This window comes from Mya arenaria, chromosome 3 (genome assembly GCF_026914265.1).
Source record: "Mya arenaria isolate MELC-2E11 chromosome 3, ASM2691426v1".
In the NCBI taxonomy this organism is placed as follows: domain Eukaryota; kingdom Metazoa; phylum Mollusca; class Bivalvia; order Myida; family Myidae; genus Mya; species Mya arenaria.
In genome coordinates this window covers 34213953-34240657 of record NC_069124.1, presented here as the reverse complement: position 1 = coordinate 34240657, position 26705 = coordinate 34213953, and the positions used below count along the sequence as shown (strand labels likewise).

Below are 26705 nucleotides of genomic sequence, written 5' to 3'. Positions count from 1 at the left end.
AGGGGCGGTTGACTGTCAGTAGATAAGGATTGACCCAACCTCTGCACCAACCACGCCTGTGTACAGTATTGTCTTCAACAACCTCAGATACACTGCATCATATTTTGATTATATTATATACAGGTATATAGTTTGGATTGGTTGTTTGTTCTTTCACTTTTATTTACTTTTGTTTACGTTTGTTTCGTCGTATCTTGTAAACGTATTTCATTTTGGTTACCTGTTTAAAATCCCTTCATTATGGAGGAATTAAAGAATATCTGTCTATCTGTCAATGTTTCTCCTTTCAAAAACAATGTTTGTGGGATGATGATACCAGCAGAATACCATCTGCCCATATATATTTGTCATCTGCCCACATCTACCCTTCAACCTGTCTTCCAATTAATATATACTAGTCATCTGCCCACTTTCCGTCTTGTATATATATATATGCATATGCCACATATATTTGTCATCTGGACGGTATTATCAAATTGGTTACACAGGGAAGGGGACTCAGACACGTTTACAGTTGCGTACGAACACAAGGATGTGTGTCCGAATGGTTCTAGATAAAACAAGGAACGAGAGAGCGGGAACGCTTGAGTCAATCTCCTCTACATAATCAACCTTATGCACACGGGCACTCGTTATCAATATTAGATGTCTGTGTATGATGCTCAACGTACGCCGGCGACATGGTTTTACTTTTACTTGGCAAAGACGGCTTAGAACGTTGTCCCGCCAATTCACTTAAAGAACGTTATCATTATAATGCAAGTTAAACACAAGTAGTGGTATTAAATGAAACAAAGTCGATGTTAACTTGCACCCAAGAGTCTTATGCGACAAGTACATGGACACAAATAATAGTACTTAAGATGCGTGCTGTGAACTCAGAAAACAATAATCCGGTCTAATAGATTGCGGCGCATCCGACGATAAAAGTCTACACCCACTAACCATGAAACATTTTTTCAGACTATAGTCCTTCCAAAAAAAGATATACGGTTGTGAGGTTTGGAACAATATTTCAACAGCACAAATGATTTCCCTTAATCGAGTGCATAAACAGTGTATAATTTATACACTGTTTATGCACATGAAAAAAACGTAATAATTCTAGAATTGACTCATTTTCACATTTATGAAGGTCGGATGTAGATTCACAAAAAAAACGACTATTTTTCGGACGGCTTTCACTAAGTGATGATAGCCGAGTACATTTATTCAAAACGGTACTAAGGTACCTACATTATTTAGGCAAGCCACTTGCTCAGTGTTTGCCATATATGTTATTAACCGTGTAGTGTATCTATGATTTGGTTAAAAGGTGACTTTAAAACTGTAAATAAGATAATCATCGCATCATACATTAGTTTACCAATTCTGTCTTTGTGATAGGCTGATGTTTATATGGTGAAATTAAAGTTCCATTTTGCATTATAATAAGTTTGATATTTAATTATTATCATAATTTAACTCTACTTGTTTATGACACAAGTACCGACATAAATTCAATCGGAAAGTTAATGCAAATGTATTATATTTTCAACGTTTGTTGCACAACTTACATCTATTTAGTTTACCAATATAAATGCACGTGCTCAGAGACTGTTGAGGAAGTTGCCTGGCATAGGGGCGGTTGACTGTCAGTAGATAAGGATTGACCCAACCTCTGCACCAACCACGCCTGTGTACAGTATTGTCTTCAACAACCTCAGATACACTGCATCATATTTTGATTATATTATATACATGTATATAGTTTGGATTGGTTGTTTGTTCTTTCACTTTTATTTACTTCTGCTTACGTTTGTTTCGTCGTATCTTGTAAACGTACTTCATTTTGGTTACCTGTTTAAAATCCCTTCATTATGGAGGAATTAAAGAATATCTGTCTATCTGTCAATGTTTCTCCTTTCAAAAACAATGTGTGTGGGATGATGATACCAGCAGAATACCATCTGCCCATATATATTTGTCATCTGCCCACATCTACCCTCAACCTGTCTTCCAATTAATATATACTAGTCATCTGCCCACTTTCCGCAAGATATATATACTTGTCACATACATTTGTTATATCTGGACGGTAATATATTTTTTTAACACAGGGAAAGGATATAATAATAATAATAATAATAATAATAATAATAATAATAATAATAATAATCGTTTGCTTACAACTGCTCAATTTCATTTATAAAATATATTTTCTCCAAGAGCATATTTGCTGAACTTTGATATCACAGTGACTGTTGGATACCACAGTGACTGAACATTTGATCAATTTATGATTTGATGGCTATCATTGGTATCAATATTAATACATACAAAACGTGTTTGACGTACTTAACGTGTCTTCTCTATGCTAAGCATTTCAGCTACATGCAGGATCATGGTTATTATTCAGAACAATACGTAATTTCAACTGGAATGGTATGTATGCAATACCGTCTTCATAAATCTTGTTTATAGAACGAAAAATATATTTTCCCAAACATAGTAAAAAAACATTAAATAAATATGATTTCGTATTTTCGTTATAGGATTGCCCGTCCAGTAGTAATTCAATTTCTCTTGATAGCATTTTTATTTATGGACTACCTCAGCAGGTTGAATAAATTGCATGTTGCCTTACTTCAATGTGAACACCTTTTGCATTAATATACACGTCTGGTCAGTCGATTGCAATCCGAACATATAGTTTGGATTATGAATGATGCAGCAGCGTAATGCAAATAAAAACAAAAACTTGCATTATTTTGAATATCATGCCAAAATTATTAAATCAAATACTTGTAGTAAAGCTAACGGTGGAAATGATGTGGCATGTGTATATTTTTATTTATTTCGTACGACGGACATACTTAGTCGTGCGCACGAATTACTCTGGCGTGAGCATGTGTGACTAAGTCGTGCGAACGGGACACTATGTTTCGCACACGAGTTACTATGTCGTGCACATGCGATTATTATGTCTGGACGAGAAAGATACGACAGTTTATTAGCATTTTTCAAAATATGTCAAAAGGCAGGGTTGTCCACTAGTTGACAGCCAAGCAGCCCTTTATCAAGTCTGATGTTTTCTGTAATAACTGTGCAAAACTAACCAGTGTTGTTGCAAACACACCCTACCGTTACCCGTCTTTAATAATTTCAACTAACGTTGCGTCCACTCAAAGCTCAACCCTTACGGCGGGACCCCTTCTCGTCTACTATTTACCGCCTTTCACAACAAAGTCGATACCACTCAAAAACTTCAGACAGTGACATATTCTTTCACGTACATGTTTATTGCGTGACGTTAAATATCTTAATTGTTGACTATCCAACCTGACAAGAAAATTTGATTATTGTGCGACTTTCCGGCGGATTAAATGATTCCGTGATAAGACATGGGTTGAAGCGATAGAAGTGGAGTTGTTTACATATATGAACAGAAATGATGGTAAATATTTGTCAAATGACGTCAACGATGTCCAACAGTGTATGTATACACGTTTGTAGAAGCTGATTGATGTTTCATAATGTAAAGAAGAAGCTACCACAGCCTATATATTATATTATCCGAGGGCTTCACAATAAATGAAGTGTCGTTGTACCTTCCATGGCATTTCCATCAAGATGACTTTGAATATAATATACAACATTGAAATAAAATATTAACTATGTTTTTCACTCATCTGCTAAAACCGCAGAGTCTAATACTAAATATATGCATTTTATGTTCCGTCATATTAGAGAAGTATTTAAAATTGACGTAATGGCGATTAGTCTAATTGCAGAACAATTTTCCTGCGAAGTATTTGCAAAGTGATATTTAGCTTTGAAGATGTTTGAAACCAAAATAATTTACTTTTACCTTTACATATCTGAATGAAAAACAAACAAACTATAATTATTAACAAATATGTTTGTTTATTGGGCTTTAAGTCCAAACGACAGTTATTTATTTGGAAACACGTTTGTCCAAACGAGGCGGATTTAGTCTACCAAACTGTGTTATCACACAGTAGACAAGTGGAATGATACCACGACCGACTCACGTTATCCTGACACTGGCAAACAGTTCTTGAAATATATTGTGCTGAGCGCCAAGCACAAGGAACAAATAGCAATACCAGTTTAACGACTTTGGTGAGTCGCAGCTGGGGATCGAGCCCGTAAACTCACATTCCCGAGGCGGATGATGTAACAACTAGGCCAACCGGAACGGACAACAAAGACATTAAATACAAAATAACGTCTGTCATGGCCGCACATATCTGCAATTTCCTTCAGGGCTGTTTAATTTAAACATATCATAGTACCCCAATTTTGCGATACATAATAAAGGTATATGAAAAACGCAGATTCAATCGGACTCGTAGTTAATTCAACAGTAACAAAATCTCGAATCATGAAAAAAGCAACATAATTAGCACATGTATTGTTTTGTTTGTAACTCTTTCCTGTGCAACTAAGTTCATATGTTGTGAAAACAGTCTGAATAGAAGCTAAATGATGAACCACGGGAGCGTTGTGGTTTAGGGCCTTCGCTCTTAGTGCAGGAGGTCCCAGGTTCGAGTAACCGCGATGGATTTGTCCGATATGACTAGTTGGTGAGTTGTCGGCTAGCATTTGATGGTAACCGCTTGCCAAGCTACCTGGCATCGGGGAGTTATGGCTTATGCTTGTCTAAAAAGGAGTCTCATTAGCTAAAACCTATTTGCCCTTCCAATTGGGGTGACACTATAATTAACAAAAACAATACTTTACATAGAAGACTTATACCGTTGCAATATTAACAAGTTATTTGCTTCATGACTTGATTAACACAGAATAAAATCGATTAAAAAACGCTACGCATCGGTTACGTCTCCTAACTGTTACACATTGCGTAGGATAGTGAATCAATTTCAACAAACCGGTTTAACACTTAGTCGTGTGCACGAGTTACTATGTGGTGCGCATGTGTGGCTTAGTCGTGTGCACGAGTTACTATGTGGTGCGCATGTGTGGCTTAGTCGTGTGCACGAGTTACTATGTGGTGCGCATGTGTGACTAAGTCGTGTGCACGAGTTACTATGTTGTGCGCATGTGTGACTAAGTCGTGTGCACGAGTTACTATTTCGTGCACATATGTGACTAGGCCATGGGCACGAGTTATTGAGTGGTGACTAAGTCGTGCGCACGGAATATAATGTCTCGCACACGAGTTACTTAGTCATGCGCATGAGATAAGTATGTCTTGCACGAGAAAGATACGACAGTTCACTTGCATTTTTCAAAATATGTCGAAAGGCAGGTTTGTCCATAAGTTGACAACCTATCTCAAGTCTGGTGTTCTCTGTAAGAACTGTACAAAACTAACCAGTGATATTGCAAACACACCCAAATCTGAACCCTAACGACCGGGCACTTTTCCATCTTCTAGTAACCGCCTTTCACAACAAAGTTTATACCACTCAAAAAGTTGAGATAGTGACATATTCGTTCACGTGCATGCTTGTTGCATCATATCAAATATCTTAATTGGTGAACATCATACCTTACAACATTACTTGATTATTGCTCGAGTTACCAGTGGATCAAATGACGCCGTGATAAGAAAGGGGTTATAACGATAAAATTATCTCGTGCGCACGAAATTGTTACTCGTATACACGAATAAACAATCTCGTGAGCACGAAATAGTAGCTCGTGTAGACGACCTAATTATCTCGTGTGCACAACATGTCATCTCGTGCACACGACTATGTATCATGCGCGCACGACATAGTATTTTGTGCGCACGACATCAATAACACATATTATAATATATATATATATATAAGCATGTCAATCTGTGGCACCGTAACAGGTGGCTTATACATTTAGTGCACCATTCAAAAGGCTTATATTGTTTTACCTTACCATCCTAAACAGCACTTCAAGGAGTAATATAAGAACGTTTTGGTTAATACCAGTTTAATCACTTTAAAGAGTCGAAGCTGGGGATCGAACCCGTAAACCCACATTCCCCAGGCGGATGCTGTAATAACTAGGCCACCGGCGACGGACTACGGATACATTTTACTGAATAACGTCTGTCACGTAAAAACAACGTTGATATCTGCAATTTCGTTCTGGGGTGGTTCAATGAAACATATCGATTCTATCACAGATATACTATGCATCTATTCACGCACAATAGTTCCCCGATTTTGCGATACATAATAAAGGTATATCTAAAACGCAGATTCAATCTGACTCGTAGTTAATTCCGAATAAACAAAATTTCGAATGATGAAAAAGTATAATGAGTACGTTTTTTATTATTTTCATTCTCCTTTGATAAGAATGCAAAATTAGTTATAGAAATATAAAACAATATCTGCTTCTTTGTGATAACCTTGACCACTTTACGAAGCCTGTGGTCAGCATTACCCCGGTTGCATTGCTCTGTATTTGAACATGTCACAGATTACCCAACTGATAAGCCATATTTCCTCCAGTAACTCTTTCCAGTGCATACTAAGGATTGTTATATTTTCATTAAGAATGAATCACGGCAGTGTTGTGGTTTAAGGCCTTTGCTTTGAGAGCAGGAGGTCCTAGGTTCGAGTAACCACGATGAGTCTGACCGATGTGACTAGTCGGTAAGTCGCCGGCTAGTATTTGATGCTGAGTTAATGCATTTCTAAAGAGGTGTCTCAAAACCTTTTTGCTCTTTCAATTGGGGTGACACTTTAATTAGCAAAAACATTACTTAACAAAGAAGACTTCAACCGTTGCAATATTTGCAAGTAAATTGCTTCATGACTGTGTCTCAAGATCACTTTTGACCACAGGCGTGAGAAATTACTATACTTGGCCCAAGTTGCGAGAAAATATCGCTGTTTGTAATGTACAATTATCCTATATATTGTTTTACAATGTGTCACACAGTTAGGTTTTCAAGACCATTAAAGTTCTGCTAGTTAGGTCTAAAAGATGAATGATTAAACTTTATTTGGCCCAGGCCATCTCAGTTTAGATTATGATGATAAATTTAAATGCCACCATTAATACATTTTGCAAAAATTTGCTCTTTCCAAGATAAAGATAAATAAGTTGCAAGAACGGTATATCTGCGAGTGCAGCTTTAACACTTACTCCAAATTTTAACCTACGGTGTAAAGAAATTAAGGGTCCAGAAATCTAGTTAAATTGTCAAGCAATTTGAAACTGGGGTCAATGACATCTTGAGCAAGGCAAAATTTGTTAAAAAGCAACAAAAATGCATTTCTACATGTCAAACATGTTTTAACCTCCAACATCTTGCCTTCATCGACATCAATGTTCATTAACTAGTGGTATGTTGTAACAGCAAACCAAATAATTCTCTAATTTGGAGGACACAGCTTTATTCTCGATTCAGGAAAGAGTTAACACATTCTTTTTTCACCATGACTACGCCGCTTTGACTTAGAATACAATAACTTTTACTTGCCTAAAACTTTAACCCAAGTCAATCAGGGGCCATCACTTGAATTAAGGATATGGAGTTATGTAACCTCATTGGGTGATGGTCCTGAACAATTGTGTGAAGTATTAAGTCAATTGAATGAAGGGTATAGAAGTTATAAAACAATATCCCAACCGCCCTAAAACTGCAACCTAAGTTTCATAGTCAATCAGGGGCCACAATTTGTATAAAGGATCATATGGAGTTATCCAACCTCATTATGTGATGGCTCTGAACATCTGTGTGAAGTATTAAGTCAATTGAATGAATGGTATTGTAGTTTTAAGTGAAAATCCCAACTTGCCCTAAAACTATAACCGGCCATTAAACTTTAACCTAAGTCAATCAGGGGCCATAACTTGTATTTAGGATAATATGGAGTTATGTAACCTCATTGTGTGATGGTCATGAACAACTGTGTGAAGTATTAAGTCAATTGAACAAAGGATATAGAAGTTATTAATAAATATTCCAACTTGCTCTAAAACTTTAACCTAAGTTCCATAGTCAATCAGGGGCCATACTCTGTGTAAAGAATAATATGGAGTTATCTAACCTCATCATGTGATGGCCCTGAACAACTATGTGAAGTATTAAGTCAATTGAATGTAGGGTATTGGACTTATAAGTGAAAATCCCAACTTGCCCTAAAACTTTAACCGGACGCCGACGCTGGGGCGTGTAGTATAGCCCACCTATTCTTCGAAAAGTCAAGCTAAAGACAATAATGAAACACAATGAAATATACAACTTATATTTAACCACATACATTTATGTTTAAGTTTTTTTCTTTGTGTCTCAGACGACACGGGAACAATGAACAAAACAAGAGCATGCTCTACTTTTCAGCAACTTCTGAAAATAATTATCGAAATATTTTGTAAAACTGTTTTAGATCAATATAAAATTGGATGAAAATGATGCCTGCATTGATTTCAATTTTGATTAATCAATCAAGAACATTTACAGTTAACAAAAAACCATACCAGATTGAAATTAATGTAATCTTAACAAGAAAATCTTAATCAGATTTTTTAAATGAATAATAATGGGACAGTTACTTGCATTATAAGCAAAAAATAGTTATCTGTCCTGATGCACGTGAACACTTGTCTAAAGTTTCAATGCATTACATTAAGTATTTACTGAGAAAGCATCTTAAATGTGAGAATACCGGTAGCTCTCCTTCCATACATTCAAGCAAACAAAAATGCAACAAAATATAATGGCCATGGCCTGAACTTTCCTACGAAGTTTTTTGTCACCAATTTATTAAAGATCACACAAAAATGAGACCTGTCAAGTCTTCGAATATATATTTTTTTCCACCTCAGTTCATGGAATAATGTACTTGACCTAGATTTTACAAACACTCTTATTAAGTTTCAAAAAGAGCACCAAAAATGGTCCCGCTAATACTTTTTTGAGAGTTGTATATCACAAATTCAATATAAAATCAGAATCGGGAATCTGTTCCCTGATGCACATGCCATGTTCTGTTCAAAGTCTAATAAGCATGTTTAAGCATATAAGCATGTTTAAACAAAGTGGGAAGGGTTGCCTACACAAGAATGTATAAAGCAAATAACAAAGGGTTGTAACCCCTGATCGAAGAGTCCAACAGAAAATGCAGCTCAAATACATATAATGACTGATAGTGTGGACAAGCTTCAACAAAATTCTTCATAAACTTGAGAAGTTGCTTTCACAAGATTTCCTTATTATATAAGTACATATATATGAAAAAATGACTGAATGAAAATTCAAACTGTTACTTACAACACTGACTGATTGTCTACTAGTAGTGGGGTAGTTCTTTCATCAGGATATTTTCAAAATTTGAGTTGGTTTTTTTTTAATCCGAAAATTAAAAAAAAACTGGCATGAAATTATTTAACTTAAGCCTAAGGAGATCAGGATGAGGTACACTTAGGTGGTAAAGTTCCAATTCAACAGGTATATTTCCCAAACATTTCTTTCTGCTTATATCCAACAGAAGAGGAAATGTTGTCTGACGTACAAAATTCAATAAAAGTTTTTGTAAGTACCCATATGTATTTTACAAAACTATTTCACACTGAACCTAGGGTGCCCAGTAGAATAAAAATCTTGATTTTCTGGCATCTGTTGATGAATTTACAGACTTCTGATTATAATCAAGCAATTATATAATTTCAAAAATGGAGCAAAAAGCACAAACATCTGACAACTAACCCCTGGTATGCAATTTTCAACAAAATCCTTTTAAACTGTAGAAGTAACATTTACAACAAGCAAATTCAGCATGTACTAATGGTTTAAAAAAAATGCATAAAACATCAGTTTTGGAGATAAAATATGAAAACCTGCAAACTCATCTTTTGTCATCAGTCTTTTAATGCTGGTTTGCAGATACATTGTATTTACGCAAAAAAAACTCATTCCAAGACAAAAAATAAAAAAAGTTGTAAAAAACATTATATCTGTAAGAGTGCAGCTTTAAGTAAAACATCTTGTGAAAGTAACTAGAATTGTGTCGATATGACCCGGATGCCCCCTCTTGCCTCATGTGACCTCAGGAAATGATCACAGCAGTTCTTAATAATTTCCAACCAAACTAAGTCTATTCACAGGTAATCCATTATCCTGATAAGTGGGGGCATTAAAATATCAAATGTCTTTAGATCATGTTTATAACACAGAAGCTTAATGAACAATTCATGTTCAGTTTCAAAGCAACTGTGCACCAGATCATCAATTTGCAAGAAAAAAAGACAATAATGATTGTCGAAGACTGTCACAAATTTGGTATTAATGTGTACAATGTATTGAAACTTACTAACTGAAGTACTACATAGTTTACAATTTATTCAAGTTTAGCAGTTATTAGGTATTTTTCCATTAAAAAAGATTACTGGGTATATCTACCTAGTAAAATTCATTCCTTATGCTTGATTGGCTAGTCGGTGTTATCACCTGATATTACAGAGTTAATTGTTTAGCTTACTTATGTCACCTGATTAAAATAAGCCATCGTAGCTCAGTGAATACGACGCTGGACTTCAATTTTGGCGACACTTGTTCGAACCCGGTCTCCTACACATTTTTTTTTTTACATTTTGGTACATTTTTTTACAATTATGGTATCGAAGGGTAACACATTCTATTAGATAATTGTCCTGAGATTCGTTACGAAAATTGGTGCCAATCTGGTGTACAGTCCCTTTAAAAGAAAAAAGGTGTTGATGACCCTAGACATCTCAACTAAGTAGCCTGGAGACCAAACTTTTAACACAATTTCAATGACCAAGCTTGTTTGCCTGTTGTGAACTCTCTTCTTTATTTGAGCTATTGTCCTTTCAGGTATTTTCCCAGCTGCAAGCCTTATGCGGTAAGAGTTGGTATGTGTTTGTCCGTTAGACATGCTTTAAAGATTGGTATGAAGATCTTGTTTTCTTCTTCAGACCACCTTTGTTTCTTTTATTGTGTAGAATCCTTTGATATTGGTTCACCATCTATGCTGGTCTCTCCCCTATTACAGTTTCCATCAAAGTTGGATCTCTTATCGAGTTATCGCCATCATCATCTGCAAAAAACATAGCAAAACTTTCATGCAGCATAATGTTAACAACTGGAATAACAATGGTGGGTTTTATTTTGACAAAACAGACAGTTAAGATTCTTTAATTATTTCAATATCCCAAAATGCACAATTATTAATTCCCAGATTATAGAACAAATCTATCTAGAAACATGGCCAGTGTACCATGAACCTGCAAGCTCCAGCCACAGTGTACAGTTAGGCTAACTGATGTCAAACGTAGTTTGATTGTTATGACTTTTTTCAAAGAAATATACAAATAATTTGAGAAAATTATATTTCACTTCAAAATTTTAATGGCAGTATTTACAACTGACACCTTTTGATGGAGGAATGTGTAAGCAACAATATACCTTTGGGGACTGGGTAATTCTGGATCGCTTCACTCCATCGTATACCATTTTGGAGGATTCTGCTTCTGCTGGTTGCTCTGCGGGGTAGGTCTGGGTCACTTCACTCAATCATATACAGGTTTGGAGGATACTGATTCTGCTTGTTGCCCTGCAGGGTAAGTCTGGGCGCTTCACTCAATAGTATACCATTTTGGAGGATACTGCTTCTGCTAGTTGGTCTGCAGGGTAAGTCTGAGTCACTTCACCTGATAGTATACCAGTTGGAGGATTCTGCGTCTGCTGGTTGCTCTGCGGGGTAGGTCTGGGTCACTTCACTCAATCATATACAGGTTTGGAGGATACTGATTCTGCTTGTTGCCCTGCAGGGTAAGTCTGGGCGCTTCACTCAATAGTATACCATTTTGGAGGATACTGCTTCTGCTAGTTGGTCTGCAGGGTAAGTCTGAGTCACTTCACTTGATAGTATACCAGTTGGAGGATTCTGCGTCTGCTGGTTGTTCATCTAAAATATATAGGACCTACCCTTTAAAATCTCAAATGTTACTTTAATTTTAACCATTATATATTTTACAACGATTGTGAAGGATGCTATGATAGCTCATACTAAGTCACTCTCGTTGGCACGATGTTGCGCGAGAGTGTGGTCTTGTGTTGTGGGGAAAACCAGGGTACCCGGAGAAAACCCACTTGTCCGGCTTGGTGACCACTTACCAAACTCAAAGGCGCCCAGGCCGAAAATCGAACCCTGGTCGCCTTGGTGAGGATGTTACAGCTAGACAAATCACTAACAGATCTGGGCCCCACAACATGGTATGCACTGTTGCACTGTTGAGGCATTATAAACACAACACACTACGTTCAACTTTTGTTGGTGTTATGATAAAGTTTCGATAAATGGATAAACAGACAGACAGATAATGACATTATTTTAGGGCAAGTTCATAAAAACTATAAAAGTTAATTGCTCCAGACTTGCCCTTTATCAAGTTGAGTAGCATTCATTTTCAAAAGTCAGTGTAAAACTACTTCTTGGCTTTAAAACAGCTTGTCATTAAAGTGCTCATGGAACAGTGATAATTCAGATATGATAATATAATGATTTTTTCCTAAATAATCTTCATGCTTATTAGTCAGAATTTAATTCCTTAGTCCTTAGCATGACAAAGCCATCTTGGAATACAAAAATGGCCGAAATTTCAATTCCTGTATATCTATATATATTCTGTAGTATTAATGGGCAGACATAATTTTCTGCCCACAAGCATGCAAATATGATGCACAATAAAAGTTTATGCAAATAAGTTTTCTAACTTGCTTAATTAAGTAGTAAACATCATGAAAATCAAGAAATAATCAGTTAAAAAAACTCCTTCCCAGGTGAATGTGTGATATCATTTGCTGAGTCATTCAAAGAAAGTCCAGTACATGACAGTTAATGTTTTGCTCTGATGCCTTTTTTTGTTTTAGTATTTAGTCGATTGGAAAGTGTTACTGTGAAAATTAGCCTGTGCTTACCGCCATTGAAGTACCTCAATCAGAACACTTTTGGCACTATTTTTGAAATATTTTAGTTATACTACAAAATTTTCCATTATCATACATGGATTCAAGACCAGCTGGTTAATATAAATGATATTTTTTAAGATACCACAAGTCTACAAGAAAAGTAATTTATTTTTGTCCTAAGAGTTCCTACATGTAAATATGGAACAGTTTTTATTTGTTATTTATTTTATGTAATTTTTAAACATTATTGCTACCTGTTTTGTTTCAGTAAATTAATAATTCTTGTATTCCCAGCTTGCATTTTTGTCAGTAAAATTTGAAAATTTAAGTAAAAAAATTCAGGCTGTATCAATATTCTGTGATTGTGGCAAGCATGAAGTCATTCCTTGGGCCATGTGTCATGTATTGACATTTGATTATGAAAAGTCTTTGAAATAGCAGTATTTGAAATACTAAGTGTTTGAAATAGCAGTATTTGAAATACTAAGTGGAGAATCGTGTTCTTTGGAACTAATGAATCTACTGCAAGTGCCTTTATTGATTAAAATCATTACTAATTAAATGATCATGATCTGAAAAAAGCTTTTATAATGGATGTGCCATATCTATGTACTGTTCTGATTTAGGTACTCACCAAGGCATTTTTCTACCCATTTTGGGAAAAAGACCGTAGACATTGAATTTTCGTCGTGAATTACATGTATGCCATTTTGAGAAATGCTTTACCTAAAAAATTGAACATTTTACAGTTAAAAAAACAATACTTTTTGTCTCCTGCAATTTAAGAAATTATTAAAATATTAGTTTCTTTTCCCCTTCAAATGACCATTTCATGAAATGGCTGTTCAAAATATAAATCCATGAAAGTGTAAATATTTATCTATTGCCAAAAATCATGACTGTAAATGTCAAATTCTGATCTCTGAAGGTGATAAAAAAAAATAATATCACTCAATTCATAAGGATGTTAAATGTCAACCATTAGTCCATTTCAGGTAAAAATATTTTTTTTAAATTTTAATTGGGACTTTTTTCTCCAAATTGTGTAATAATTATTCTATATTTTACTAGAAGAATGGGTCAGATTGTAAGACTTGTGGGAACTAGAGAAAAGGTTCTTTATATACATCAGGTTAGGCCTAAAAAATGCATTTGGTTCGGGTTACCTGACCCTACATACGGAAAAGGCAAAGACTCTACTGTTTTTCACTTTGTAGTCGAAAACCATAAATGCTTATAAATACAGCAGGGTTCGACACTAACGGTAGTCCGGTAGTCTGAGACTACCAGATTTTTGGTGGGACTAAAAGACATTTTAAGTCAATAGTCCGTCGGACTACTAGAAGAAAGTAAATATCACATCAGTTAATTGAGCATAAAATTTTTATTACGCTTAAACTTGCGTAAAACGTGATGTCAAGAAGCTGATTATCACCGGTAAACACTCATTGTAAAGCTTGCCGAAGATGGTCGAGCAGTTCCGGACAACATGGACTGTTAACCGAATTTCGGCGCATTTCGTATAGCCTTTCAATCAATGTTTAAACCAGTCAGTAGAATGTCTTTATTTAGAAAGGGAAAAACCATTTTTGCACCCTATGATGTGTTTTAATCGTCAGACATGTACACCTCTGCCAATGTCAGCAAAGTGGATTTGGGTCCAATAAGTGGCAGAATTTCTAAATCCCTTGCATTTTCAGTCAAAAACAATGAAAGATACGATGAAGACAAACACTTGACGGTTGTTACTATTTTTAGATTTTCTGAAAATATGTCATGGTAATTATGGTTTAGAGTATTGCCAAATGTCAGCGTTTATATAAAGCAAACAGAAGGAACATTATGTATGGCTTATGAAATCTTTTAAACTGGCTTTTAGAAGAGCAGCTGATAAATTAATCATACTGCCAAAATAGGAATAATGCAGTGTAAGTGCAGACGACGACAAAATTGTGTGCGTTAATTTTCACGCCAAAATGTCGTAACATTTTTTACATTGAAGCAAGGGCCAATACCAATTGAGACCAAGCCCATAGCGATAAGGCTACACATACAGTGTCACATGACCTCTTTATTAGGGACCTCCGACAAATACCCAGAAGCAGACGATAATAATGCAAAAGTTATCAATGACAATCAGATAAAAAAATGCATGGAACATGGTAAAACATAGCAATAAAAGCAAGAATAACATTAAATAAGTTCATTATTATTTATTGTATGCAATGTATAATTCAGGTAGAAAAATGTCTAGACTAATAATTTATTTCTAAATACATCATTTGTATAGATCCATTGTCAAAACTCAATGGATTTTTCTTCCTTTCTCGATTCAGAATCACCTGTTTTATACAAGTGCAATGCATTATTATCATTATTTATATAACTACCTTATTGTTTCTTTCGATGAATAAATTTCCGTATTAAATGAAATGCAAAACTGTTCTAACAATCAGCATAGAAATTTTGAAACAACCATAGTCATTATAAATGCAAAGGTTTTTACTTTGATTTGCGTCATTTTTAAATATGATTTTGTTTTATCTATACGTATATACTTTTTGTGACCTTAAGCTATATATCAGATATTTAATAAAATTTAATAAAAAAATATGACTCACATAAACTGAGGTGCCTTTTTCACTAATATATCAAACAAACTTAAAAGCAAATGTAAATGCTTCTGATTTAAAACTTTTCGCGCAATAAAGAGACAAATTTCAAAATCAAACTAAATCGCAAGAAATCATCAATATTGTACACTAGTTCACATCATGATATTTCTTATTTTAAGGCTATTAAAACGGAAATATATGTATATTATGTACGTTTACGTTAAGACATTTTGAGAATTGAATTAGTCTACTAAACAGTCCCTTGTTATCAATTATAATTTTAGCAGCATTAAGGGAAAATGTCAGTATTTCGGATTACTTAAACTCTCTTTACTATCACTCAATTATGAGACATAATTTGTGTTAAATATATATAACAGCGTAATTACACTACTGTTGATATGTGATGATCGTCGGAGGACATGGCAGATAGTTCCGGCAACTGATAAGCCATGCCTAATATGGACGCTGACTGATCAGCTAGTTTGACTGACAGGCAGCGTCATGTTAATTGTTATCTTACTCCCATATAAAAATAATTAATAACACTTTCGGAATTTATTTCATCATGTTTTTAAGCATTATATGATATGTTGTTTAGATTAACCAAGAATACTGAATAGTAGGATGTCAATAATCAAATATTGCTTATCAGCAGGATGCCTGTCATTTGTGCCATAACTTAGCAACTATCTCAGTCGAGGTGTTTTTAAGTGTCAAGTGATTTATTGCAACATTTTCCTGAAAGTGACAGATTATGGGGTATTTTAGCATGGTTTTTAGATTTTTAATCCGAGGTATTTTAACATGGTTTTTAGCATCTTTTAGGTTTTAAAATTAAATTTAAAGGCCAATTTTTTTTGAAGAAGAATGTGGAAATTTTAAGATTGAGACAGATAAACGGACAATTCTCTAAGACTATAAATATACTGAAGGAATCCGTTGTAGGCTTGCATTTTTTTGGACTACTAGAATTTTTGCTGGACTACCCAGATTTCGGATCCAGTAGTCGGAGGGACTATATATACCTTGTGAAAAATGTTAGTGTCTAACCCTGTACAGAAGATAATACCATTATCCAACAATTAAAATTACATAATCATAATTAGTCTAAAAAAATGCCTATATGTCTACCCTACCTATTTTTGAAAAGGATGTTACCCTAACCAAACAATTTTGGCCTTATCAATGTATCACAGAAATTTATTCAACTTTCAACATGTTTTAGCAAATAATTTTAACCAGAACTATGAATAATTGACACACAGGCTATAATGCTTCATCACTAATTGCCATTGAATACAAAATTCTGTGTTTGTTGTTTGACAAGGAATTCATCAAATAAAAAAAAAACTCATAAGCAAATATGAAAAAGTTATATAGTAATACCTCTTTTCTTATTGGTACTAGCTCCCGGTTAAAAACCTTAAGATTTAGTCTATATGTCATAAAATATAGATGACATCATGTGGAGAAGTTTGAAACATATTGGCCCACATTTGGCCAGAGACAAGATCTCTCAGTGTCAGTTGTTTTGATTTTAGCTCAATTAGTGAATACCAGTTTGCCCTATAGATTTCACAATGAACATTTAAATAATTTATGATATCTGTTATACTTCAATATGATGAATTGATGTTACCACATACCTTTAAAACCATAAAATTTTATTGCAAAGCCTTTTGGATCTTTTTTCCCACCCCAGTGAAGGGCAATATCTTTTTGTGATGCTTTTCTTCCAGGCAAGGTCATCTGCAATAACAAGAGTTGATTTAATTGTAAATTAACATACTAAAACATACATGTACACTCCCCAGAGAGTTTTGTTCAGAATGCCAGGGGATTTGGGTCACATGTCAGGGGATTTTTCATCATAGCTACATTGTATGTAGCACTTAGGTGTGTGTGCCAAATCACTTATTTCACCCCTTTTCTCCAACACTTTCATATAAACATTTTGTAAGACACTGTTATATTGCATAATAAAAGCACTCATTACAAAACAGAATACTTAATAGGAATATATATATATATATATATATATTTCAGAGACCATTTAATGGGCTCAGCTTCCTCTAAAATTGGATACAATATCTGCTGTTTATCTGAAATTATGACTATCAGACTAATAGAAAATGGAACAAATATATATGATAAGTTTTCATTTTTTCCAATTGCCAAATAGACAGATTTGTTTACATTTGATCAAAGGGCAAATGCATTAACTTTAACTGTTTAAGTTCATTTTATAAACATGTTATCTTTTGGCAATCATCAAAAATAAATACATTATCATTTTAATAAATATCAATTAATCAGATTTATTGGCATATTGGCAAATTTGCCTTGGGCCATTTATAAATATAACCATAAATTAGGGCCAAGACGTACAAATAACATGACAAACAATAAACATACAAGCAAATATAAATAATTTTTATATAAATGATACAACATTAAGCAAAAATTTCTTTAGTATTTACATGATTAACATTATAATTTTACTGTTCTATATTAAAATACTCTACACGTAAAATTTTGATTTATTAAGAAGCAGCTAATTCTTGTAACTTTTCATTTCTTAGTTTCATAGCATAGAAAACAAATTTTGTAAGATTGGTAACCTGTTTATGGTTTCTATTTAACATAATGTGCTTAAAGTGAGCCTGAGATGGCAAACTTGACCTTATACAATATTTAATTCTTAATTCTGAGTATGCACTGCAACATAAAAGAAAGTGATATTCTGATTCTAAAACATTTTGTGCACAGAGTTTAAGTCATATTTTTAAACATGTAGGTAGGGCATGACAGAGAACAACATTTTCTATAAGTTATTTTAATCCTCTTCTGTACCAAACAATTTACTGTCACCTTAAATTTAATATTAATCCTTTTTTAAACATGTTTTTAACACAAAGTAAAGAGCTCTTAATTTGTTATATGCTCTCTGATTTGATAAATAATATAGTTTAATGAAAAGCCACCTTTCATCTCAACAGTCTAATTGACACTTGTTACATAATTTCCGTCAGTTTTTATCAAAAGGCACACATGTTGCATTGTTTTGATAAAAGCTGATAGAAAATAAGTTGTTTAATTTCACTTGATTTTACATTATTTCAACAAAAGAAGAGCTGATGTTTGATAAAAACATAGGAATATCATTTAAAATAAGGATTCTTTATCAACTTTAGCTAACATCAAATAAGCAAAACAACAATTACACAAGCTGCCAGGTAACCCGATAATATATCTCATATAAATGTATTTTCAATACGATTAAGATAAATCGTTTAAGAAATTAAGTCAGACCTAGAAATTGCAAAAAGCACTTACAATATCACTCTTTAGGATGTTTTTTAGTCTAATATAATAGACATGTTATATGGGATTCTTCCAATCCCTAATGTCTTATTGCTAAGTGCAAAAACCGGGAGGATTTGAGAAATATTGAAATTTTATTTAGTAGAGTACTTTATGTTTGAAAGGGATAATTAAGGTTTTTATGCATTTAAACACATGATTTACCTTTCCAACAAAAACGAAACTTGACTGACAAAGACATCAATAATGCCAAGCAGAAAAACTCGACCCTTATCGTAATTACTCGGCCACCTCTGACAAGCTTCAAATAGTTCTCTTAAATACAACCGTAACAACTCGGCCGTAGCGCAATTGTTCAGATTGTTGTAAAACTCTGTGAACTGCAGCCTTTCAGGTGCTATTCATATCAAACTCATGATTATTAAATGGATATTTATTTTTGTTAACTTACATAAAATAACATTAGGCCAAATAAAAAATAGGTCCGTTTCAGGTAACGCTGCCAAAAAAATAGGGTAGGTAGGTCGGAATATTCTTTTATTTTTTTTGGATATATTGATTTCAGTAACTGTTGACCCAGAAAGTAACAAAAATAGTGTCATCAATTTTCAGGTTTATCAGTAGTTTTTAAACATGTTCCATGCTTCAAAGGAAACATTCTTTATTTGTCTGGTTAAATACTTTTACAAAGATGGTTGGATTTCAACTAAGTTATGGTACACCACTCTGCTATTATTTAAGGCTTTCCAGGAACTGTTTTACTTTTCTTTATGCACCCATTTGCTTTCAATCACCCTCTGTAGAATGCTAACTTCCCTGTAACATAATTACATGAAGAGTGGGACGGCAAATTTACCATATAAGCCATCAGCCAAGGAAACCTCAATGCTGTCAAGAGGACCTGGGGTTCAGGTTTGAAGAACAAGTAACATGCAGGTTCTATTGCCAAAATTGCACACTTAAGTCTTAAATATCAATCCGAAAGTCAGTATCTGACACATTTGTATCTGACAAGAAAATATAGTTCAAGAATTAAAATATACCTGCCACAAAAGCACAAACTACCCGTAATTCACCTTTGAGTTCGGACAATCTAAAAATTCAGACATCCATTATTATTTTAAAACATAATTTATTTTAGGTACCTAATTTTTGGACACCCAAAGAACATCGATTGTATGTATGTATGTATTTTTTTTCTTTAGACCTTGCAGTCAAGGATAACCCGTGAAAGTGCAAGCACTTATTTCCAACAGGGTCCTTTGTTTTTCAGGGCTCTCACTAGGCTGAAAATTTTGGGAGAAGTGACTTCTCCCTTCAGTCAATTTAGGGAGAAGTGGGGAGACTTTAGGGAGAAGTGATACTTTTCATAACACCTGATACAAAAACTATGCCATACCACACACCTCAGTTTATATTCACATTCAAATTGATTGCTATAACTATATAAAATGTTCATAAAATAATGTATCTTTTTTGGCTCAGCAAAAGTATATTAGTCAATGTCACATAGTTTATCTCCAAATAGCATCTAAAATGAACCAAAAAATACATCTAAGGATTTGAACTAATCATAATGACCTCATAAATGAACTGTCAATATAGTAGGGGGACGAATCTTGTTTTGGTACGTTCGGGATAGGGTACGAATGTCACATTCAGCTGTGCTGTTATTTACTAGTCTCTGGCTAAATAACTTTAAATATGCTGACATTTAAGAACCAAATGACATTTAAATCAGTGTCCTTGATGAAAAATTTACCAATACATAATGGGAAGTTGAAAAATTAACTCGGAAAATGTTCTGACAAAATGGCGATCTCGCCGATTTTTTTTTGACATCATAACTGTGACAGGAGAAAATTACTGTAAGTAAACTCTACATAAAGCAAAAAAATAAATATTTTTTGGTGTTTACAAATCATTTTTTACATGAACATTTCACTAAAATCAATCAAATATTTGGTGATACGTCATGTTATTGATTTTCTTAGCGCCTACTTGCCGATGGCCCGAGATGGCTATGACCGTCTGCTTCAAAAGCAACAATGTTTAAATGTCTTGCATTGTTTGTTCAATACATATATTAATTACTTTTTAACTTAAATTAATGCTTGACACGATTTTTCATAATTATGTCTCCAATTCTATCTCATTTTAACGAACTTTTATCATTTGATCAGGGTCTTCTAAATGTACATTCTGATTGGTTAACTTTCAATAGCTCCGCCTACTGGCGATGCTTTGGTAATTGGATGACACGGCCCAATTATCAGATTAGGAGATTACCAATTTGTATGAATGGCTTATTGGGATGTTTTGACTAATGGGACATTGGCCAAATACTCGCTGATTGACAGATTTACAATGTGCTAAAATTTTCGGCGAAGTCAATGTCGCTTTGATGATACAAATGGGCGAAGTCTGGGAATTTTAGGCGACCACTTCGCCCAAGTCGCCCCCTCGCGAAAGCCCTGGTTTTTGCTGAAGGGACAGCACGCTGAAGAGAAAGTGGTGGGATACAAGGAAGTCCGGGTGCGATACCATAGCTCTTTTTCAAAGGGACCCCTTGGTTCTTTTACGTGCTCGGTGTAAAGCACCGATACAAGGGGTACAACTTTCCTGGGTTAAACCAGTACTGAGTACACCACTTTTCCAAGTACTACCCTTTAAATGCCGAGCGCCAGGCAAGGGAGCTACTTGTACCAATTTTTAACATCTTTTGGTATGACGCGGCCAGGGATCGAACCCACGACCTCCCGCTCCGTAGGCGGACCCTTAACCACTAGGCCACGGAGACGGTCAAAACTTACAGTTACTAAGCCTCACAGATAAAAATTATTGATCTTTATCGTTACAATGCCTGGCTAGATTACCTAACCGTATACATCACTGTGATTAGTTAGTTATTACCCATCCTAAACGATTTATTACCTGTTGAAAAGGATGTGTGATATATTTAATGGAGGATTAAAGAAACAACAAGGGCAATCAAGTGATTAAGAAAACACAGACATGACATGTTTGTCAAACGATCCGCCAAAAAACTTTGAAACTTGTACCACACTATTAATATAGACTTTATGAAGCAATAATCGTACAGTAATACTCATTGAAACATCAATAGAACAATCAAAGTCAACACATTCAATGATACAGGCAACTATTTAATGTGATGAATTAAAGTTAGAAATGCAATACTTAAGTTACAATCAAAAACACCACCCAGACACATTAATCCTGCATAGCAATATCCATGCTCTCCATGAGATCCTCGTGGGTATAACTGAGAGTTATGGGACGTATAACTGAGAGTTATGGGATGTCACACAACGTGACTGTTTGATCTGAAGCCGATAAAAGGTGATTATTCATTTCAATGCATGTATAAAATGGTGCTGAATGGGATTTTAATTAACTTGATGAAGAAGGTTTACCATGTATACATGTAGATAAAATGTAAAAATGGTTATTTTCTATGAATTTCGGAGAGCGAAAAAAAATATTATTGGTGTCCGAACTCTAAGGTGAAATACGTTAAGTACATTCTGAAATCCAACTCTAATATTGTCAACTTTAAGTACATACATTTCGTAACAAATGCTTTTCATACCCAAATCACATTTTTTTCAGGGAAAAATAGGTTAGGGTCGGCGGGAAAAAATAGGGTCGGTCGTGTATAAACCTGAAACAGACCTATTTTTTAATTTGGCCTTATCAAGTAATATTTTTTGTTTTTATAATATTTTATGCTTTAAGTCAGAATCCTGATCCGAATATCTACCCACTTTACACAAAAAAAATGTACATGACGGATTTGCCATATGTATTAAAAATATCCATCATGATGATCAATTAGCCACAATAATGCGCGCTAAGGGAACGTTTTTTAACATTTGGATTTTTATTGTGTTCCCTATTACGAAGAGTCGCCAACACAAAAATTATCAAAGACTCTGAAGCGGCTGTTTATATGGACTAGATGTAGTCCACCTAAATGGCCGTCAACGAGTCTTTTAACGATTTGTTTAATATGGCAGACTCGTGACGTCCACCATCCCAGCAAAAAGTAGCAAGCAGTCCTTGCGCAGAGAATCCTCGCGGCCACAATTTTAAATTATCTCCGTTATAAATTCAAATTTCTACGAAAATATTATTGCCTACTATTAAACACATATTAAGTTATGTCAGTATGCCCAAAAAACATGTTAAGTTATCATAAAACAGGTACAAGTGTCGATTGTTTATCAAATATCCCGATATCGGTAAATGTGGGACAAATTTGACTGGTTGTGTACATGTATAACGGTATTCGTGACCCATAATGTAGTAATGTGAAAATAACAACTCTAATGACCAATTTAATCAAGTTCAGATCACTGTTGGATAAAAATTGAACAACTTTGTCATTATTATTCAACATCAATGCATATTATTACAGAATATCATTTCGCCCGTTGTTAAATGGTAGAGAGTTGTAGCGTTACAGGGATACATAAGAAATGTCTAAATAATAAAAAGAGTATCCCTGATCGCTCATTATTGTAGCTAGGTCTAACTTGTGATTATGTACCAGTCAGAGTTAGTCCACCTACATGGCCGTCAACAAGTCTTTCGACGATTTTTTTTAATATGGCAGACTCGTGACGTCCACCATCCCAGCAAAAAGTAGCAAGCGGTCCTTGCGCAGAGAATCCTCGCGGTCACAATTTTGAAATTATCTCCGTTATAAATTCAAATTTCTACGCAAATATTATTGCCTACTATTAAACACATATTACATTATGTCAGTATGCCCAAAAAACATGTTAACTTATCATAAACACTTAAAAGTGTCGATTGTTTATCAAGTATCCCGATATCGGTAAATCTGGGACAAATCTGACTGGTTGTGAACATGTAAACGGTATTCGTGACCCATAATATATTAATGTGAAAATAACAACTCTAATGACAAATTAAATCCAGTTTAGATCACTGTCGGATAAAAATTGAAAAATTTTGTCATTATTATTCAACATCAATGCATATTATTACAGTATATCATTTCGCCCGTTGCTAAATGGTAGAGAGTTGTAGCATTACAGGGATACATAAGAAATGTCAAAATAATAAAAAAGTATCCCTGATCGCTCATTATTGTAGCTACAGTCAGAGTTAGCTACAATAATGAGCGATCAGGGATACTTTTTTATTATTTTGACATTTCATGTGTATCCCTGTAACGCTACAACTCTCTACCATTTAACAACGGGCGAAAGAATATATAGTAATATTATGCATCGATGTTGATTAATAATGATATAATTGTTACAAATGTACCTAACAGTGATCTTAACTGGGTTGGATTTGTCGTTAGAGTTGTTATTTTCACATAAATATACTCTGGGTCACGAAATGAGCGTAGCAGTCCACCATTTTTTTATACATGTTGATTTTTATCGAATAAATTTGTACCCATCCGTCAATGATGGTTAACCCTGTGCGCAGTCACAGTTATCCTCCCTTTTCTATGTATTGTGCAGAGCAACGCAACAGTGTTCAAAAATGGTGATACCTAATCATCATCATCATCACGAACATCATCATCATCAACTTCTCCCAACTTGACCCATCAAACACGTTAGCGTTCAGCGCATTGAAATGGTTGCATTTTTAATAGTGTTATTTAACCGAGCCTATTAACGACCAAAATATTCGAAATCCTCTACCCCGCTTCATACATGTACACAACCTGTCAGATTTGTCCTAGATTTACAGATTAATGGATACAATCGATGCATGTAAGTGCATTATGGTATCTGAACATGTTTTTTTCGGCATAATGACATAAATAAATGTGTGTTTGATAGTAGGCAATGATATTTTCGTAGAAATTTGAATTTATAACAAAGATAATTTAAAAATTGTGGCCGCGAGAATCCTCTGCGCAAGGCCCGTTTGCTACTTTTTGCTGGGATGGTGGACGTCACCAGTCTGCCATAGTCTAAAAATTGTCAAAAGACTGGTTGACGGCCATTTAGGTGGACTACAGTCAGAGTTAGCTACAATAATGAGCGATCAGGGATACTTTTTTATTATTTTGACATTTCATGTGTATCCCTGTAACGCTACAACTCTCTACCATTTAACAACGGGCGAAAGAATATATAGTAATATTATGCATCGATGTTGATTAATAATGATATAATTGTTACAAATGTACCTAACAGTGATCTTAACTGGGTTGGATTTGTCGTTAGAGTCGTTATTTTCACATAAATATACTCTGGGTCACGAAATGAGCGTAGCAGTCCACCATTTTTTTATACATGTTGATTTTTATCGAATAAATTTGTACCCATCCGTCAATGATGGTTAACCCTGTGCGCAGTCACAGTTATCCTCCCTTTTCTATGTATTGTGCAGAGCAACGCAACAGTGTTCAAAAATGGTGATACCTAATCATCATCATCATCATCATCATCACGAACATCATCATCATCAACTTCTCCCAACTTGACCCATCAAACACGTTAGCGTTCAGCGCATTGAAATGGTTGCATTTTTAATAGTGTTATTTAACCGAGCCTATTAACGACCAAAATATTCGAAATCCTCTACCCCGCTTCATACATGTACACAACCTGTCAGATTTGTCCTAGATTTACAGATTAATGGATACAATCGATGCATGTAAGTGCATTATGGTATCTGAACATGTTTTTTCGGCATAATGACATTAAAAATTGTGGCCGCGAGAATCCTCTGCGCAAGGCCCGTTTGCTACTTTTTGCTGGGATGGTGGATGTCACCAGTCTGCCATAGTCTAAAAATTGTCAAAAGACTGGTTGACGGCCATTTAGGTGGACTACAGTCAGAGTAGGCATCATTTCTAAAACATTTTTCCTATCATTTGAATCCCTTTACACTAACATGTGAAAAGCATTGATATCAATGAGAGAAAAATAAGATTTACTTCATTTCAACAGCTATCTAAATTAATACAGAATTGCTTGAAATTATTCCACTTCCAGAACAAGTTGACTTTTTTATGCCGGCACCGCGCAGTCATAAACATAAAAAAAACCGCTGATTACTCCCAGTGGCAATTTTTCTGGAAATCCTTAAATTAAAAAGATCAAGTTTCAATAGTTTACTGCCAAAACAAAACATCTTTTCACCAGTTTAACAATTAAAACACAATAAACGTACCTCAAATTCTGTTCTGCTACTCCATAAATATTATCAAAATGGCCGACCCTATTCCGAGTCAAGCCGGGAAGTTTCAATTGGGCAACGAGGAACGATCGTGACAACTCGGCCATCTCCGTAGGCAGGCTTCGGGATATCGGTGACCAAATTGCTCGATTGAAAATTTTAATCAGAAAATATATCAAGGGAGGCAAGCCAAATATTATTTTTCTTCCCACAACCCAAGCTGGCGAATTGTGGGCAGATCTTTAAACATTAAATTATCACCCCTGAAGACCAAATGAATGAAATAAAGGTACCGTATTTTTGGGAAGATTTCGTACTGCCCACATTTACGGTGTACCTCCCACAACGTTGGTCTGAGGACTACGATTCTGCCCACATGTACGGTATTACAAAACTATATATATATATATATATATATATATATATATATATATATTATATATTTCATTGTCATTAGACAATAATGAAACTCATGTTTTAGGTTGGGTTATAATCTAACTTTGTAACCGTTTGAATGTAATGTCATAGCATCACAGTTGATCATATTATTTGAAATACACAAGAGTACAACTTACTTAAACAAACCACTTGACTAAAATATAGACGATAATTGTTTGTTTTAATGTAAGATGGCAATGTTTATCAATTTGACTTTGCAATGACCGGTT

The 26705-nt window shown here is 34.6% G+C and overlaps 1 protein-coding gene and 1 long non-coding RNA gene across 3 annotated transcripts in view; both read right to left on the bottom strand.

Moving 5' to 3' along the window:
* LOC128227154 (uncharacterized) overlaps nucleotides 1–26705 on the bottom strand; it is a 58070-nt gene that overhangs the window by 28200 nt on the left and 3165 nt on the right. The gene's annotated exons all lie outside the window — the stretch shown is intronic.
* On the bottom strand, nucleotides 8195–26167 carry LOC128227158 (uncharacterized). Its single transcript, XR_008259772.1, has 4 exons — nucleotides 26032–26167; nucleotides 17160–17262; nucleotides 11390–11891; nucleotides 8195–11021 (listed from the first exon to the last, which is right to left on the bottom strand). It is a non-coding gene; the product is annotated as an uncharacterized LOC128227158 (long non-coding RNA).